We start from the raw sequence: 19,976 nt of genomic DNA, 5'->3' as shown, positions 1-19,976 counted from the left end.
CCAACCAGTCCATCCGAAAGGAGATCGGTCCTGGGTGTTTATTGGTAGGACTGATGTTGAAGCTGATACTCAAAAAAAAAACAGCCACAAAAAGAAGCTGAAACTCCAATACTTTGGCTACCTCATGCGAAGAGCTGACTCATTTGAAAAGACCCTGATGCTGGGAAAGATTGAGGGCAGGAGGAGAAGGGGATGACAGAGGATGAGATGACTGGATGGCATCACTGACTCAATGGACATGGGTTTGGGCGGACTCCGGAACTCAGGGAGGCCTGGCATGCTGTGGTTCACAGGGTCGCAAAGAGTCAGACATTACTGAGCGACTGAACTGAACTGAACTAAACTAAGTATCAGAGAGAGATTGGTTCCTTGACCACCCTTCCACAGATAGCGAAATTCGGGAAGCTCAAGTTTCTTACATCAAATGGCTTTGTATTTGCATACACATCCTCTCCTACCCTTTAAATCATCTCTAGATTACACCAATACCTAAAGCAATGCAAATGCTATGTAGATATGCTGCCAGCAAACGGATATTCAAGTTTTGCTTTTTGGAACTCTTTGAAATCTTTTTTTCCCCCCCAAATATTTCTGATCCACGGTTGGCTGAATGCAAGGATGAAGAACCCTTGGATATGTACATATAAGCCAAAAAATATACAATATGGTAAAACTTCACCATTTGTTCTTAGGAAGCATGCCAATAAGACAGTTATTAATGACTATATTTCAAACTAGCTCATGCCTCTTTAGTTTTATCATTTCCTCTCTACCAAAGTACATACTGATCTTACTAGCATTTAAAAATACTGGCTTTTTTGTTCTTTTGTTCATATGATCCATCATCCTAATGTAATTACGACTAATGAGGAATAATGACATAAGCATTCCTCTCATCCTTGATAAATGTTTCAAGGAGAAATTCAGAAAAGCCAGATGATAATAAAATAGTAAGCAGGCCAAAATGTAAAATTGAAGGCATTATAGGAGTCTTACTTTTGATGCCTCTCTGAATATCAGCAGACAATTTAACCCAAAATGGCTGACATATGCCATACAGCCTCCTTATCAGACATAAAAGAGTGAAATCTCTGGCTGTATCATTTTTAAAGGCTGTCCCGGTATCTTTTACCTTTCAAGGCATTTTACCAACTCAATTAAAGTGACATACGGGCACCATATGCTGAGCTAGGAGGAGGTGAACTGAAGGTTAGCTTTATTTTATGACACAGGAATGATCCTAATGGACCAAGACAATACAGGACTAAAGACCAATACATAATCTTGGGGTGGAGGAAAGGGGAGACTACGCAGCTGGGCAACTACCCTCCTGCTCACTGCTAATGTGTACAACGCTGCAGGAGTGAGGAAGCGATCTGAATCACTAAAAACGGAAAAACTGATCAAAAAGTAGACATCATATTTTAAGGTAGCTTTGTACTCTCTAAAAGTCTTTGTCCTTTGAGAATATGCATTTCATATAACTGACATAGCAACTTTTTAAATTAACTGAAGGACCATATATATGACAGTACCTTTTAATACCAGATGTCAAATCTGATCTAACTGAAAAATAAATTCAAAAACTTTAATGCAAAGCAATTCATGTCAACTGTGCAACAGGTACTGTGTCACAGGATTTTGATTATCTCCTCTCTAAAGGACTACGTTTACAATGCCACGTGTCCTCACTTACGTACCATGTCTACACTTTAACCCAGTAACTGCATTTCTAGAAAGTTATTCTACAACAGTAATGCCAAATCCAGAAAAGGGTTAAAATTCAATAAATTACTCACAATAAGAAAAACTGGAAACAACCTAGTGCTTATTAACTCCTCACATAAATAACGTTCGCATGTACTCATTTTCTCAACAAAGGCCCTATTTCTCACCCAGCGTTCACTCCTGTAACTAGCATCATGCTCATCCACTCAGCTGCTCAGGTGCTGATTTCTGACATCCTCCTTTACTCTTCTTTCTCTCACTTCCCACATCCAAGCTCTCATCACATCCTGACTCTACTTTCAAAATATACAGCTAACTGCACTACTCATCTCTTTCACTGCCGACTTACAGCGAGCCACCATTAATTGCCTGTATTACACTTAAGCTCCTAAGTGATCTTCACGCTTCCCCCTCACAGCCACAGCCACCTAGCCTCATCAGTCTACCCTTGATATAAAAGACAAAGTTACCTTTAAAAATAAAAAGTCAGTTCCTCTGCTCTTAAATTTCCAATGGCTTTCTCAACTCCTCAGTCTCTGCCCTGGTCTGTACCCTAACACAGTCTAACATTCCAGACGCCATCTATGCACCTCGGCTCTGCTGTTTCTTCTACCAGAGATGCACTTTTCCTAAAATCTGCAATCGCACACCCTCATTTCTTAAGTTTCTACTTAAATGCCATGGATTTCAAATAAAACTTCCCTGGGAGCCCTAACTAAAGTAGGATGTCCAGCCATTCCCTATCCCTTTAGCTTGCCTTGTTTGCCTCAAGGCATTTATTACCACCCAATAGGATATCTCACACACATACACACATACATACATGTAACTATTTTTCTATCTCACAAAAAAATAGGCTCCATAAGAACTGCAGGTTTAGTTTGCTCACTACTATATTCCCAATACCTAGAACAGTAAAAGCTTAAAACACATTAAAAGCTTAAAAATTAATCTGTCAAACCTTGAATGAATGTTAAAATTCTTAAAACAAAACAACATACAACCATTTATTATTTAAGACATGTTTCAAACAGCATAGGAAAACCTAATGAGAATAAAATACCTTATACAGAGCCTACAACAGAGAAAAAGGAAAATATACCAAAAATTGGTTAGAGTAGATGCCTCTAGAAAGTGAGTCAAGATTACTAGAAAATTACATTTTCTTCTTTTTCCTAAATAAGTTAATGTTGAAGGTATCCCTTCAAAATTAGAAAAAATTGTATGTTAAAGAGTTATGCCTGATAAAATTCTACAGCCTTTAAGCTCAGAACTTTTTTTTTTTGGCCACATTGTGGAGTGTCTGGGATTTTAGTTCCCCAACCAGGGACAGAACTCATGTTCCCTATAATAGAAGTGTGTAGTCTTAACCATGGATCAGCAGGGAGATTCCCTAAGCTCAGGACTACAAACAAACAAACAACTCTGGCCTGGAGGAAGCTGTGCCAGAAAAAAAATTAAAGATTATTTTTTAACATAAGTTGAAGGTTCCCAATTAGTAGAGGGAGCAGATAGTTCATCATCCAAACTGAGTCCATTTTAGGAGCTGTAGAGGGTTCAAAACATAATTAACAGGTAGCTCAGCTGATTTATACCAGTGTAAACTGAGACTCATTTTGAGCAAACCAGAAAAACAATTACCTTACTCATTACCCACATAACAAAGTTCTCTCTCTTTAGGATGACCTTAAAACCTTTAAAACCCACTTTCTTCATCTCTACTTCTGCTACAAAACCAAACACACATCCCACACATGACTGACTACTTAGCATTCCACTAACCATGCCTCTAATTCCTAACTTCCTAGAAGGCCTTTTCTTCCCTTTTCTGTCTAGAAGGTCCTATATCTTCTGGCTTACTGCCTCTTCCTCAACGAAGCATATAATAGCATGTTCATATCTCTAACTTTGGCCACCTGATGCGAAGAACTGACTCACTGTAAAAAGACTCGGATGCTGGGAAGAATTGAAGGCAGGAGGAGAAGGGGAAGACACAGGATGAGATGGTTAGATGGCATCACCGACTTGATGAACATGAGTTTGAGCACACTCCGGGAGTTGGTGATGGACAGGGAAGCCTGGTGTGCTACAGTCCATGGGGTTGCAAAGAGTTGGACACGACTGAGCAACTGAAGTGAACTGATATCTCTAACTAAGGTTCTTAACCAGCGTCTTATGAATGGTCTGATGAACATCCGTGAAGTTCTGAAATTATCTGCAAACACTGGATATATGATCTTTTCTTAGGAGAATGCACTGCGACCATTTTCAGACTCTAAAAGTAATTTATAACCAAACAGGTAAGAATTCTTGCTTTATTGTATCAGCTGGATTACAATTATTTACTCTCTCACTACATCATGAGTTTCTTTAAAGCACCCTATCCTAGAAATGAATGGTTTGATGAAATAAAACATTAGAAAGGTATGTCCAGGAATTCCCTGGCTTTCCAGTGGTTCAGACTCCACATATTCACTGCTAAGGGCTTGGGTTCAATCCCTGATTAGGGGAAAAAAAAAACCCACAAGCAGTGCAGCACAGACAAAAAATAAAAAAAATCCACAATTCTCTCCTAAATTCCCTTAGACTTACTGTAAGATCCCTGAATTCCACTTCTAATTTATTATATTCATCCTCTTTCAAATTTCCAGTCATGCATGAACTTAAATCATTTAACATAAATATTTAAATTCCCTTCCATTAAAACCACTGTTTTCTAAACTTTCTGCATTTTTACATGCAAAGATTGAAAAATAGTAAAATTAAAAATTTAAGGCAAAAAAGTAAAATTTATTAAAATTGAAGGGAAAATAGTAAAAAAAAAAAAAATTAAAAATTAAAACTCAGTATCCTAGAAGAACCACAATATTTATGGAAGGCAGAAAAGGGAGGAAAACAAACACAGATGCATGAGTCAATCTACCTTAACAGAATGCTTCTTTCAATGTCTACTTCTTACAGTAAGATGACAGGGATCACATTACATTATATGCATCTAATTCTATTTGAGATTTCATTGAACTTTTTAAATGCATATCATGTACCAATTTAACACTGTTTATTAGAGCAAAGGTTCATGTGCAAAAAACACACACCATCTGACAAACAGCCCTGAGGTAGGTACTCACCGCGCTGTACACTGCCGAGACAGCAGGAGCAAAGATTCGATCCTCGAGGGGCTGCTGCACAGGTCCTCTAGGAATTCTAGAAGAGCGAGTTAAGGATAAGAGAACTCAAAAACGAACTGAGCAGTACGAGCAACTTACGACCACAAAATCCCGTCACCAACCCAAGCTTTGTCATCCAATTAGTGGGGCTATCCGCTTACTTCTCCAGAGAAACTGGAAAACAAAGTATTTCAAATTTCCTAGCGTGATTAGATCAATCTCTCCAAAAGGGAGTCCCATGATAACCATTCCATGGAAACTCAAAACAAATAAAAATCATACAACAAGCCTCCTAACTTTAGGCCCGCGATGAGGCTCTACCACCTTTACTTCTTAGAGAAAAAGACTAAGAAGTATAAGCAGGATACTCAGGAAGATAAGACTAATTCATCAATGTGGAAACTACTGACAAAGACCAAGTCTGTTCCAACTACACAGGAATGGCAAATACAACTGCTTCCTTGTGTTTCTATTTTTAAAGCTACTACTTTTCCCATCTCTAACCATCAACTCTTCATTTTTAAAAAAGGCTCTCCACCACAATTTAGTTTAAAATATTTCAACATGTTGTCAGGATATTCTTCAAAAGAGTGTCATTTTATCCAGCTTCAAAACTGAAAGATGTGAGCTCTTCTCGCTGGTAAGGCAGCATTCCACCTCTTTAAGAATGGCAACCGAGAGCGTGGCACCAAAAGACTAACAGCAGCTCTCTCTGGATGACAGGATCACAAACCCGTATTATGTGCCTTTCCTACAGTAAAAATAAGTTATTTTTATAATTTAAATGTATTTTAAAAGACTACAAATGTAATAAACCCAAAATGAGACAGTATCCTTTCTTCAACAAATTAATTCTCACATCATGTGCCTTTTTAATTCAGTGAAACAGGAAGACAAAGTGACAGCTGCAAATAATAACTGTGTAAGAATGACTACAAGTGGCGGAGCCCTAAGAGAATCATTAGAAGTAAAATTCTTTATATCTAAGTTGCAACAGTTTACCCAGGTGAGAGAGGGAAAACCAAACAAAAAAACCCAATGCTTTAGTCATTCAATGTTAATAACATTGTTACCAGTTTTTAGATAGTTCTTTAAACTTAGCAACCTCAGACAACAGCTGCATACCATGCCATCCTCCCCTACACACAAAGAACTGATCTAAAATGCTGCACTGAGAAATAACAAAGGCAAACCATTTATAAAGGAACTGCTTCATCCAAAGAAACTATATATATATTTATGATGTAGAAAACATAACCCTAACAAGTTTCAGGGCTTAAGTCCTTTCTATTAGCTTGCCAATTCTTTCAGAATGAAGACTATTCCTAGCTGAAATAAAACTTACTTTGAATTATGGTTCTGCATTGTGGTCATATGAATGGTAGAAAACATAAAACCTTTATTCTGCAAAGCCAACTACTATTTTTTCAAGCTAGGGTCAACTGTCACTATGTGGGAATAAGTTCTAAGTGAGTTATCAGTAGTAGGCCCCAAGGGCTGAACCATACCTTTTCATCTTACAAGGAAAGGTTAAGGCTCAGGATTTCTATTGGTCACTTCACTGGCTAACAATATTACTGTAATTACCAGACTTCTAAAGAGACAATCATATATTTGGTCAATGTTCCAGTAACAAACATTCTTTTCCCTTGGTCACAAAGAGTACTCACTTATTTCCCTCTGAAAACTACCAACAGAATTTCATAGATTGATATTAAGTTTATTACCAGTTCCCATCAAGCTCCGTATCTCCAGCATGAATCACTGAATGCTTCCCTGCCTTCCGGCTCACTATTACAAGCAAACAGCTCATCACAGTACTATTTAAATTCTAATTCAAACAATGCGCAGTGTGCAATAGGCATGTGCAATGCTCCAGAACACAGTTTTTATTTCTCAAATCTCGTGCCTGAAATAAGAGTACTACACCCACTTGACAGTTCTGTGATTCAAATTGCTATGATTTATATTATGTCATTAGGAAATACAAGCATAATCATTAGCAAGACTGGACAGTGGATATGTAATAACTGAACTAATAAGACTTAAGCAGAAATATAATTGCAAAAAAGTCCTAATTCCCCCTTTTCTTTCTAATAAAATATTAACAAGATAAATTTCAGAAACAAAACTTGAAGCTTAAAGAGTATTAAAACACGATAGAATTTAAATTGATTATTACAGTACTCACTACATAACTCTCCACACTAAATGTCAATTAGGCAGATAAATTCTCAGAGACCAAATTTCATCAGGGAAATCCAAGGATCTATGAGATTACATAATGATCTGAACATTTCCTACTGTACCATGAAGGAAGGAGGGGGAACTATAATTATTTTTAGCACAAATGTTTACTAACATTTCAAAGATAATGAACTCCACCAGGATGAGCTTCTAAATCTATAGCAATCATACCTGAAACTGGGTTTGACTCAAAGTCAGAACCTCTTCAAAAGGTAGATTTTGACAAATCAGAAAACAAGCAGCTGAAAGTCAACAGAAATATTCCTCCAGTGTGCTGAAATACTAACAGTCCATTTACAATTCCCAGGTGAATGTTCCTAAACTCTGCCCCACAACACTATAAGAAAAGCTGCTATCCCAATGCACAGCATAAGCAATATTCTTAAAGTAACAGCCTCAAGTTAACACTGTCTCATTGCGAAAGAAAACAAGGGTACAAATTCCTTTGCACAAACACTGCTTTAGAGAAGACACAGGCAACTAATTTCAACAGATACAAACAAACGAAAAGATCTTTTCTGCATTCTCAGTTAACCCTTAAGGCAAAATAGTTACGTTAGTTGATTCATGCTTTCTTTACTTTCTCATTTCTACCTACTTTTGATAATGAAAAGGATAGCTTCTATAACATACAAGAATAAGGACAAAATTTCTACACTATACTGTATTTCACAAGATACCATACACGATTTCTCAAAACATTGTTTCAAATACAGCTGGCTTTGGAAATTTCCCTTTAATATTAGTTCTGACCCATAAGGTACATGTCTTTCAAAAATTAAAGAAATCCAATTTAAATAAACCAGCATATTTTGAAAACAACCCTAACAAAAGAAAACTAAACCTAGCTTTAAAAAGTAAATGCACTCAAGTGAATAAACACACCGCCCACATAATTTTTAATTCTAAAAAAAATCCTGTGTCACTGTTTATGATACAGAAAACGATCCAGATTAGTTCAGAATGTTTTAAAAATAACTTAAGAATGTACAAAATTATTTTTGAGTTTTTCAGATCTGTCACATATAGAAACTGATTAACCATCTCCTCCTGGGACAACTAGATAGACAAAGGCAAAAAATAAACAAATAAATAACTGGATGCTCACTTCACAACATACACAAAACTTAACTCCAAATTGGATCAAAAACCTAAATGTAGAGCTAGAAGTATAAACTTTTTAAAAGTTTATAAGGGAATAAATCTACATGACTACGTATGTGGCAATGAATTGCACAGGTATGACAGACACCAAAAGAACAGCAACCAAAAAAAAAAAACCACCCAGATAAATTGTACTTCAACAGAAATAAAACTTTTGTACTTCAAAAGATACCATCAAGAAAGTGAAATGACAACCCACAGAATCGGAAAAACATTTGCAAAGAATATGTGTGATGAGAGACTTTTATCCAGATAGCATAAAGAATTCTTAAAACTCAACAACAAAAACACAACCCAACTTTTTAAGTGGGCAAAAGATCGGAACAGACATTTCTTCAAAGAAGATATACAAATAACTAAAAGCTACATGAACAGATGCTCAGTGTCACCAGGGAAATGCAAATCAAAAACCACGATGAAATACCATTTTATACCCACTGGGAAGGTTATAGTAAAAGAGCCTGTGTGGGCAAGAACACGGAGAAACTGGAACCCGTATACACTGCTGGTGATAATACGAGATAATACAGCCACCATGGAAAACCACCTGACAGTTCCTCAGAAGCTTAAACATTAAGTTGCATTATGACCACCAACTCCACTCAAGTGAGTAGCATATACACAGCATAGTATGTCCTGGAAAAACTCGTGCATAAATATTTATACATATATATGCAGTATTATTTATAATAGCCAAAGGTGGAAACACATCAACTGTCCATCAACTGATGAATAGAGTATACACAAAATGCAGTATATCGTGGAATTTAATTTGGCAATAAAAGAAATGAAATACAAATTGACTCCTAAACAATGTGGGGGTTACAGATGTCGCCCTGCCAGCACAGTCAGAACCCCACTTATAACTTTACAGCTGGCCCTCCACATCCCCAGCTCCATTCTCAGATGCAGTCAGCCAAGGACTGTGGAGCAGTTCATGAACAATGGGCCCAGGGACTTGAAATCCATGTTATTCAAGGAGCAACTGTACCAACTGTTCATGTTACAACACGGATGAACCCTGCAATCAGCCAAGTGAAGGAAGTCAATCACCACACACTGCCTCTTATATAATTTTCATTAAATGTTCAGAATCAGCTATAAAGACAGAAAGGCTAGCGACTGCTTGGGACTAGGAGCAATGGAGGGATACGAATTGAGGTATGAACTGAGGGAGTCAAGAGGTGTTAAGTTTCTTTCAAAGGTGATGAAATGCTCTAAAATTGACTGTGGTAATGGTTGCATATATCTGAATGCACGAAAAACCACTGCACTGTACACATCAAATGACTGAATTTTATGAAATGCATATTTTATCACAGTAACGTTTAAAAAGTATTAATCCTTTCCTAAGCTGGAAAAAGCATCATAAAAGATAAGGGTGAGAGCTGTACCACTAGAGGCAGTAGGAAAGTAAGAGAAGCAAATTCCAGAATGAAGTCTTCGGCTGACAACAGCAAAGCATCCTCAGATAATTTCTATTTCCCTAAACAGTATCAAAGACAGAGCCTCTCAAATCCAAGCATGAAACTATGCTATAAGAAAAGATTAAAATAGATTAAAATGAATTAGAATTCGACGTTGTCAAGTACAGGAACCAAACATGCAAAATATCCCAAAAAGAACATCTTGAATGACCCAAACTGGCAACTACAGAAATCTAAGGCCACAACTTTAGCAACTGTGGTATGGACAAAAGCAAACCAGAAACTGTATTCTCAAACCTAAACAATATGGACATATCTACTCCTACTTTAACTGAGGAATCTATGACAGAACATGATTTAAAAAAAAAAGATAACCAAGGCTGAGTGCTGAAGAACTGATGCTTTTCAACTGTGGTGTTGGAGAAGACTCTTGAGAGCCTCTTGGACTGCAAGGAGATCCAACCAGTCCATCCTAAAGGAGATCAGTTCTGGGTGTTCACTGGAAGGACTGATGCTGAAGCTGAAACTCCAATACTTTGGCCACCTGATGCGAAGAGCTGACTCATTAGAAAAGACCCTGATGCTGGGAGGGATTGGGGGCAGGAGGAGAAGGGGACGACAGAGGATGAGATGGTTGGATGGCATCACCGACTCCATGGACAAGAGCTTGAGCAAGCTCTGGGAGATGGTGAAAGACAGGGAGACCTGGCATGCTGCAGTCCATGGGATGGCAAAGAGTCGGACACAACTGAGCGACTGAACAACAACCAATGTTTTAATACAAATTTTGCTTCAAAGCCGTTTATATTTTGCCACTAAAAGTGCACTGAAATAAAACTAGCAATTTCAGTATTTTTTTCAATTCAGTTTACTGTTAAGCTATTATTAATAATTCAGGTCCAAAATCCCTCACTGTAACTCAGAATTTTTCCACTGTTGAGAGTCAATGCAGTGGCAAGCTATTCCTTATAGTATATAACTTCTTCAGCACGGTCTTAGGCAGCACTTTTTAATCAAATACATTAATACTTCTACTACAAAATATACGAATATTCAATTTTCTGTATTTCTGTCCAGAGTTTTTGCCAATTTCAGGAAAAAATTAGTTTCCCTAAGCTGTTTTGATATTAGATTGCAAGCCTATACATTCTTTCCCATTGTGTTTTAGATTTAAAAATTGCTGGAAATCATCATTTTAATATTAACAACCGGAACCATTACATTGCGTTTAAAAAAAAAAAAAAAAACAAATATAGAAACATTAGTCTCCAAGTGCTTAGCCAGAAATGCTTTTGTTCTGACTCTGGTTTTTTACCTCAGAACACAACCCACCACATAAAACAAACTGATTTCCTGACAGTCACATTTAAATTTACCCAGAAACATACTCTACTTAGCATTTTTGTTCATTTTCTTTATATACAAAAAAAGACCAATACTGCCCCCCAAAAATGGCTGTTGACCATGTTGTCAATATTTGATAATTCTGTTTTTAGTTTTTTGAAGAACCTCCATACTGTTTAGCATAGTGGCTAGACCAACTTACATTCCCACCTGTTGAAAGTGAAAGTCACTCAGTTGTGTCCAACTCTTTGCAACCCCATGGACGTCCATGGCATTCTCTAGGCCAGAATACTGGAGTGGATAGCCTTTTCCTTCTTCAGGGGATTTTCCAACCCAGGGATCAAACCCAGGTCTCCCGCATTGCAGGCAGATTCTTTACCAGATGAGCCACAAGGGAAGCCCAAGACTACTGGAGTGGGTAGCCTACCCCTGCTCCAGCAGATCTTCCCAATCCAGGAATTGAACTGGGGTCTCCTGCACTCCAAGTGGATTCTTTGACCTGAGCACTCAGGGAAGCCCTTCCCACCTGTTGGAGGGTTCCAAAAAGGAAACAATTGCCGATGTAACAACACAAAGGAATCTCAAATGCTAATTAAGTGAAAGAAGCTAGACTCAAAAGGGCTATGCATCCATTTACAAACACTCTGGCAAAAGCAAATCTATAAGGGCTACTAGGGTCTCAGGAAGAGTTTATCTTCAAAGAGACAACACTATATGATCCAACAATTGCACTCTTGCACATATATTCAGACAAAAAAATATGCACTCCTATCTTCACAGCAGCACTATTTACATATAAATAAACTAAATGTCCATTTACAGATGAACTGGATAAAGATATGGTATGTGTATACACACACACACAGGAAAACTATTCAGTCATAAAAAAAGAAAAACCAAAATAATGCCACCACAGCAACATGGATGCAACTAGAGATTATTATATCAAGTGAAGTATGTCAGAAAGAGAAACACATATATCGTATTACTTTATGTGGAATCTAAAATATTACATAAATGAACTTACCTACAAAACAGAAACAGATTCACAGATAGAGAGAAGAGACTTATGGTTGCCAGGGGCAGAGGTGAGGGATGGACTGGGAGCCTGAGATTAGCAGATGCAAACTATAATATATAGAATGGACAAAAAAGGTCCTACTATATAGCACAGGGAACCATATTCAACATCCTATAATAAATGAAAATGGAAAGAATATATATAACTGAATCACTTTGCTGTATAGCAGAAACTAATACAACACTGTAAATCAACTATTCTGTAACAAAATTTTTAAAAAAAGAAGCTACTGAAGGAATGTAACTGGGTGATGAATTTTTTCATTTTCAGTATGGCGGGGCTGCAAAACTCTTCATTTGTCAGAATTCATAAAACTAAATGAGCTTCTCCAGAGGTTAAGCAATAGAGTCACTAAATGACTCAGCAATTTTGCTCCTAGATACACATGTAAGAGAAATAAAAAGGTGTGCACACAAAACTAATACATGAACGTTCCTATCAGCAGTATTTACAACAGCCAGAAAGCAGAAACAATGTTTCCATCGACTGATGAATGATGGACAAAACTGAGGTGTATTCAGACAATGAATTTTATCTGGCAATTAAAAGAAAGGGAAATCCTGATACATACTACAACAGGATGAACCTTGAAGACAAAATGCTAAGTGAAAAAAAGTACACAAAATGCTAAGTAGTCACAAAGTAAAAAAGAAAATGACTGGTGGATGCTTAGGCTGGAGAGGACTCGTGGAAACGGGGGAAGAAGGGATGCTTGTAAAGTATATGCTTCTTTTTGAAGTAATCTAAAATTAGATTATAAGTGAAACTACGCAAATACACTAAAATCAAGAAACTGTACATTTTAAATGGGTGAATTTTATTGTATGTGAATATCTCAATAAAGTTGTTATTTAATTCTTAAACAAGTATTTAAAATATTAAAACTCCATGATGGGGCAAGCACTTTGTTTTGTCTACCACTCTATTCATAGACACTAGAATATTGCAATAGAGTCATAAACTCAAAATGCTTCATCATCATGATCTAGATTAGACATTTTTTTTTAACATTGTGTGTTTTTTTGTTTTTTTTTTTTTTTGGCCATGCAACACAGCTTATGGGATCTTAGTTCCAACCAGGGATTGAACTCTGCCCCATAGTGAAAGCTCCAAGTCCTAACCATTGGACCACCAGGGAATTCCTTAGTCCGCTAGACTTAAAAGAAGTATGGCTCATCCTAAAAATCTACATAGCAAAGAGAAATTTAATGCAACAGTAACAATAATAAACCGACTTCCCTGGTGCTCAGCTGGTCAACAATCCACCTGCAATGTGGGAGACCTTCATTGGGATCCCTGGGTTGGGAAGATCCCCTGGAAAAGGGAAAGGCTACCCACTCCAGTACTCTGGCCTGGAGAATTCCAGGCCATGGGGTCACATACTATACAGTCCATGGGGTCACAAAGAGTCAGACACGACTGAGCGACTTTCACTTTCACTTTTTGGGCTTCTCCAGTGGCTCAGATGGTAAAGAATCCACTTGCAGTGCAGAAGACCTGGGGGTTCAATACCTGGATTGGGAAGATCCCCTGGAGAAGGGAACTGGCTACCTACTCGAGTATTCTGGCCTGGAGAATTCCATGGACAGAGGAGCCTGGTAGGCTACAGTCCATGGGGTCGCAAAGAGTCAGACACGACTGAGTGATTAAAAAAAAAAAAAGTAAAGCAGGTACCCCCACAGAAAAATAAGTAGCTTATTTTGTGCAATGAACTGAATTTCTCTCAATGGCAGGATCTTATACTATTCTGAACCTTGCCCAATAACCATGCAATATGGAAATCTGCTCAGCCAGCTTCTTGACACAACTCCTGACAAACTTCTCTCTCCAGTAACAGCTGGGAAAGATCCTTCTCTACCCACACTGAACAAACCCAAGCCACAGCACAGTTACTTAAACCAGTGGATCAATACTGCTTGTCAATACACCAAAGGGGAGATTATAGTACCTTGAAATGAGTCAAAGTATGTGTGTACACCAGAAAAACAATAACAAAGAAATCCACATTTAACAGAAGAAATGACTTCACAAAATAAAGAATCATCAACAATGAGAACCACATCAAATTATCCTTGGCAGGCCCTTAGTGCTCTAAGGACCTAACATCAAATGCAGAGATTTAATAACTGAGTACACTCTACTCCACAGGAAAACTCTATGTTAATAGAGCACCGCTGATATTAATAAATCTTTTTGTCTATTCCAGGCAAAACACTCACTTCCTTTCAACCACTTGTGGAGAGGCAGATGTGGTATAATCCTGTCAGAGTAAAGTCGAAGGGAGACAATTTTTTATTACCAAAGCAACCATGCCTTGTATAAGCTTTCTTTCTTTACTTCAAAACTAAGCTTATTAATACATTCACCCTGTCTGTAATAAATATTCTCCACCTGTGTTTTCTTTCCATCTGAAATTGTCACAAAGTCATGTCTGATTCATGCTGCACATAACTGTAAGTAATCAATCATTTGAATACAAACACAATACATCTGTACCTATTTAATTTCATCATACAGATTCCAATTTAATTTCATTTTGAAATCTAATCTGACAGTCAATTTTTTCATCATAATTTAAATCACTGGTGGAAAATTACTAAGCAGGTCAGAATTAAAGAAAGAGCACTGTGATACTCCAGAAACCCCTTCTTGGCCAGAGGCAATGGAGAAAGACCCCTTGTGAGTCAGAGAGTACTAGCGGAATTCCAAAGAAGCAAACTGGAGGGAGAGATCTCTAATTTTCTGTATAAACTTATAGAAGTCCCAGGCTCACCCTCAGAGTTGTACATAAATGCGACAGATAAAAAGCAGCATTTTAAAAGGTCTGAAAACAAATCAAGATTAAAACCACCCCCCAAAGAGAGACAAACTTGAGTCCTGAGCCTAACCAAGTTAATTGTCTATTTAAAAAAAAACGTTTAATCTCAATTCTCCATGGATTGTAAAGGACCCAAAATCTACAAAACACAAATTTTTAAATGTTCAGGATACAATCTGAAATTACTTAATATATAAATACAGTAAAACGTAACCAATTATCAAGAACATTAAATCAAATCTAACAGGGTTGACTGCCTAGAAAAGTACTCCACAAATGATTCAGATTTTATAACACTTAACATTTAGTGTCTAGGACACAATCCAAAATTATCTGACATACAAAGAACCAAGCAAATTTAACCAATTCTTAGAAGATAATTAATACATGCCAATCTTGAAAAGACTTCGATGTTAGAATTACCAAGCACAGACATAAAAGCAATTATTTTAACTATGCTCCAAGAGGTAAAGGTAGACCCATCTGAAGTGAAGGGAGAGACAGAAATTGGCAGCAGGTTGATACAAATTATAAAAAGGAACCAAGTGGAAATTTTGAACCTGAATGATACAATATCTTTTAAAAAAATCATCAGGTGGTATCAGTAACAGAACAGAGATGACAGAAGAGTCAGTTAATCAGAAAATAAACCAACAAAAGAAATAAAGAAGTAATTAATAAAAATAACACGGAGATAAGGAGGCAAAGGTGAAAAACTACATATGGAAGTTTACCATGATAAATTAGAAGTTGTTAATGTAACCCATGGGCCAGCAAACTTTTTCCTAGGAGCCAAATAGTAAATATTTTGTATACATGGTATCTGTATGAGCCTGAGAGATGTATGCTCCCAGTACTGCTCACCTACACTGCTGCAATGCAAAAGAAGCTACAGATAACAGGTAACATGAATGGCTCTGGTGTGTCCCAATAAAGCTCATTTACAAAAACAGGCAGCGGATTAGTGGATCATAGGTTGCCTACCCTTAATTTAATCTAATAAAAGAGCTTTCCCCAATACTTTGTACAAGACTATCCATTTTAACATAATAAATGCTCAGTAATGTAATATCTGGTAATATAAACCTTAAGTTTCCAAACATTAATTAAATTCATCCATGATGAAGATGGAAGAAGAATTATGGCACTATGTTAATAGACTGATGCTAGTGAGATTCTTGAAATTATCATTAGTAAAACAATGGCATTATCTGAAAAACTTAAAAGCGTATATGGTCTAAACTCAGACTAGTCTTTAATAACTAAAACAAATTCTGATATGTCAATAGTCACCTAAAATAGTGAGATTCTTGAAATTATCATTAGCAAAACAATATTATCTGAAAAACTTAAGAGTGTGTATGGTTTAAACTCAGACTAGTTTTTAATAACTAAAACAAATTCTGATATGTCAATAGTCACCTATAATCGCTATTTCTGTAACAATTACGGTGAATCCTTAACTAATTTTATTCCATAATCTCAATTTGTAGTAGCAATAATAACAACAACAAAAGGGAAAACAAATGAAATGTCAGAAGAAAAAATAATTTTAACATATTCACCCATATTAAAAGAAAAAGACATACTTCATTTCAATTCTCTTTCCTATCTAAACCACCTTCACCAGTACTAAAAATTAATATTAAAGTCAACTATCTCATACTGTGCTTTTCATTCTGAATTTACTGTTCTAAAGAAAAAAAAATTTGCATGTATTTCTTAAAAATCTGTATTTATAAAAACACACTCCCTATAGTACACTGCCTCACTAATGCTCTTTCCAACGTTACTTTTTTTTCCTGTTTTAAGAGGACTGTAGAAAATTATAGAGAATTGTCAAGGATACACTGAAGGTCATTCACTTTACCTGGAGCAGGAGGAGTGAACAGTGACTATAAGGACTAGCTAACAGTAGGGAAAAGGTGAAAGAGAAGAGGAAAGAAGAATGAAGAAGTAAGACCCATCTCCCATTTTTTCAAGTGACCAAAATCCTACTTTCCTGCCTAAGAGCAAACTCACCACAGAATTTCCTAATGCGCTGTGCTTTAGAGGCCCTGCAGTCAGACAACCTTGGGTTCCATTCCTAGCTTTAGCCCTTAGTACACTGTGTAGGCATAGTTAATATCCAAACAGCAGCACTCTCAATTATAAAATGTAACAGTAAAACATTCATAAATTGCTCTGAGGATTAACTAAATCAGTACAGGATATACCCTCTGCACAATGCCTGCCTGGTATTTTACATTCAATCCCTGTTAATTCCCTATTCTAGCTCCCAAATTATAAGCAATATGATACAAATGGTCTGAAAAGTGGCATTAGAAGGACAAATGCAAGAAGCTGGCTTTTAAGCAGCTAGTCACCACAATCATTCACTTTCAACAAATATTTTTTGAGTAGCTACAAAGTAGTAAATGGTGCTTACATACTACTGGGGGTAGATGGACAGAAAGTCAGTGAACAAACCAGATAATTTAAATGGTGAAAATGGTACAACAATAAAAAGAATAATATGACAAGTGAGTAACAGAAGAGATAATATCTAAATTGAGATCTGAAGCATCCAAATTATACATTCTACAAAAAGCAAGGGAAAGAGCATTGCAGGAAGAGAGCATCGTATGCAAAGGCCAGCAGAGGAAAAGGGCTGTGCTCAAATATCATGAAACTAGACAGAGGTGGGGAAGAGACTAAGAGTTTGGGATTAGCAAATGCAAACTATTACAGGCACAGAATGGATAAACAAGACCCTACCACACAGCACAGGATATATTCAGTACCCTGCACTGAAGCACAATGGAAAAGCGTGAGAGAGAGTACACAAACACATGCATGACTGAATCCCCGATGCACAGCGGAAGTCAGCACTACACTGTACATCAACTGTACTTCAATAGATTTTTTCAAAAATGATATTGAGACTAGAGTGAAGGGAGTGTGTAGGAAATGGTAATCACAGTTTGGAAGCTCAAGCAAGAGCCACATCATTTCAACTTGAGTAGGGCCTATTAATGGCTTCCCTGGTGGTGCAGCTGATAAAGAACCTGCCTGCCAACGCAGGAGACGCAAGAGAGGTAGCTTTTGATCCCTGGGTCAGGAAGATGCCCTGGAGGAAGAAATGGCAACCCGCTCCAGTATTCTTGCCTTAAAAATCCCATGGACAAAGGAGCCTGGCAGGCTACAGTCCAGGGTTGCAAAGAGTCAGACAGAACTGAGGGAGTGTATGCACACACACGCACACGGCTTGTTAAACAATATGAACTCTAAGATTAACAGGCGACAACGGCAGAGCTAAAACAGAGGAAGGGCAAACATGAACAGTATTTTTTGAAGACCATTCTACTGATGAAAAAATGAAATAAGAAGACTAGTTAGGAGACTGTAGCAGTTGTCTAGATAAGAGATTGTGGCCTAGAAGAGAGTAGGATAGTAGACATAAATGAAGAGAAGGCCAAGTTTAAATAGTAAAAGCAACAGGGTTTGTTTTGCTACTGCGTAAGAGTAGAGGGACAAAGGAAAATAACAATCGAAGAATGGTTTACGGATGTTCTACCTTGAGCAGTTAGGAAGACAGCTATACTATTTAGCAAAACTGAGAAGGATCAGGTTAAGTGGAGGCGAAAAGGAAATCAAGAGCTCTGAAATGTCAATTGGAAATCCAAGAGGAGATGTAAATATACCAATCGAATACATGCATTTTCAAATCAGGCTAAAAATCTGACCTAAAGATACAGAAATTTGAAAGTCATCAACATGAAAATAGTAGTTAGACCCAAGAGAAAGACACAAAGGACCACAGCCATGAGGGTGAGACAATGGAAGAATCAGTAAAGGACCCTGCCAAGGCAGGAGGAAAGCCACCAGATTCAGAACCCCAGGAGTACCCCATTATTCATGGAAGTGCAATGAACACTGCATCCATAACACTCTTAACTGTTGACATGCCAGGACCAACTTGTCAGCCCTCCAGGAAGTCTTGAGAATCAACTTTTAGACTACATGGGATGCTACACTCTAGCCAACACATTGCTAAAGTAGTCTCAGCATTCAAAAAATAATGTTATGAATAAATGGAAACTATCTCCTAGAACTGAAATAAAACAGTTAAGGCATTTAATGCTATTTGGCAAACAATGAACCTCAACAACCATCAGCTATCATGGCAGAAGGTATTTTAAAAACTCTCTTATTTTGAAAACGTCTTAGTGTTTGCAGTCACAAGTCTCGTTGACTAATGGGGGAAATCAACACTCTTTTACTAGCAAAACTTGTATCTAAAGTCTACCATCCACTTGAAATTTTTTGAGTAAATCCTATTTTCCCCTAAAAAAAAAAAAAGATTTGATAAACAATGGCAATATAAAATAGCAACCACCACCACTTAGAAAATAAATAATTCTCCTTTCCCTACAGTCATTCTTAATAATATCTTAATAATAATGGAAACATCTGTAATCAATTCACCTACTTGCAAATGCACAGCTAACAAGACCTGCAAAGTATTCTGCAACTCTGTCTCACCTGACTCAGAGTCACCCAGGAGGGCCCCCGAGTGATACATAATGAACAAATAAAAATTACACACCAACTTTCAATCACAAAGCCAAAACATGGATTATCTTTAGATTTTGGCTAAAATAATGCCAACAAGAATACAAACTTTAACACCATTATAATTTACTTTCCATATTCAACAAAAACATCCTGACAAAGGAACTTCTCCGGCCATCCCATGGTTAAAACCCTCACTGCTTCCACTCCAGCGGACACAGGCTCCATCCTGACTGGGGACTGAGATCACAGCAGGCCCTGTGGTGCTGGGGGTTCGGGGGGGGGATGTCCTGGCAGAGAAAAAAATCCTACAAACTCACAACTCTAAACATATCTCCTTAGGATATCAGACCCATAAGAAGTCACCATTGTTTTATTTGGTGACTCCAAGGTGTGGCGTTAACTACAGGTAATATTTTTCCTTTCTTTCTTAAAACAGTCAGGGG

The 19,976-nt window shown here is 37.3% G+C and overlaps 1 protein-coding gene across 1 annotated transcript in view; it reads right to left on the bottom strand.

Annotated features, from left to right (window-relative positions):
• Positions 1-19,976, bottom strand: part of EIF4G3 (eukaryotic translation initiation factor 4 gamma 3) — a 359,681-nt gene that overhangs the window by 266,858 nt on the left and 72,847 nt on the right. Inside the window, exon 2 of the mRNA XM_052636017.1 lies at positions 4,857-4,932. The gene's annotated coding sequence lies outside the window, so the exon portion shown is untranslated. The remainder of the gene's footprint in view (positions 1-4,856; positions 4,933-19,976) is intronic.

This window comes from Budorcas taxicolor, chromosome 2, assembly GCF_023091745.1.
Source record: "Budorcas taxicolor isolate Tak-1 chromosome 2, Takin1.1, whole genome shotgun sequence".
NCBI lineage: Eukaryota > Metazoa > Chordata > Mammalia > Artiodactyla > Bovidae > Budorcas > Budorcas taxicolor.
This window is presented reverse-complemented; position numbering and strand designations above follow the sequence as displayed.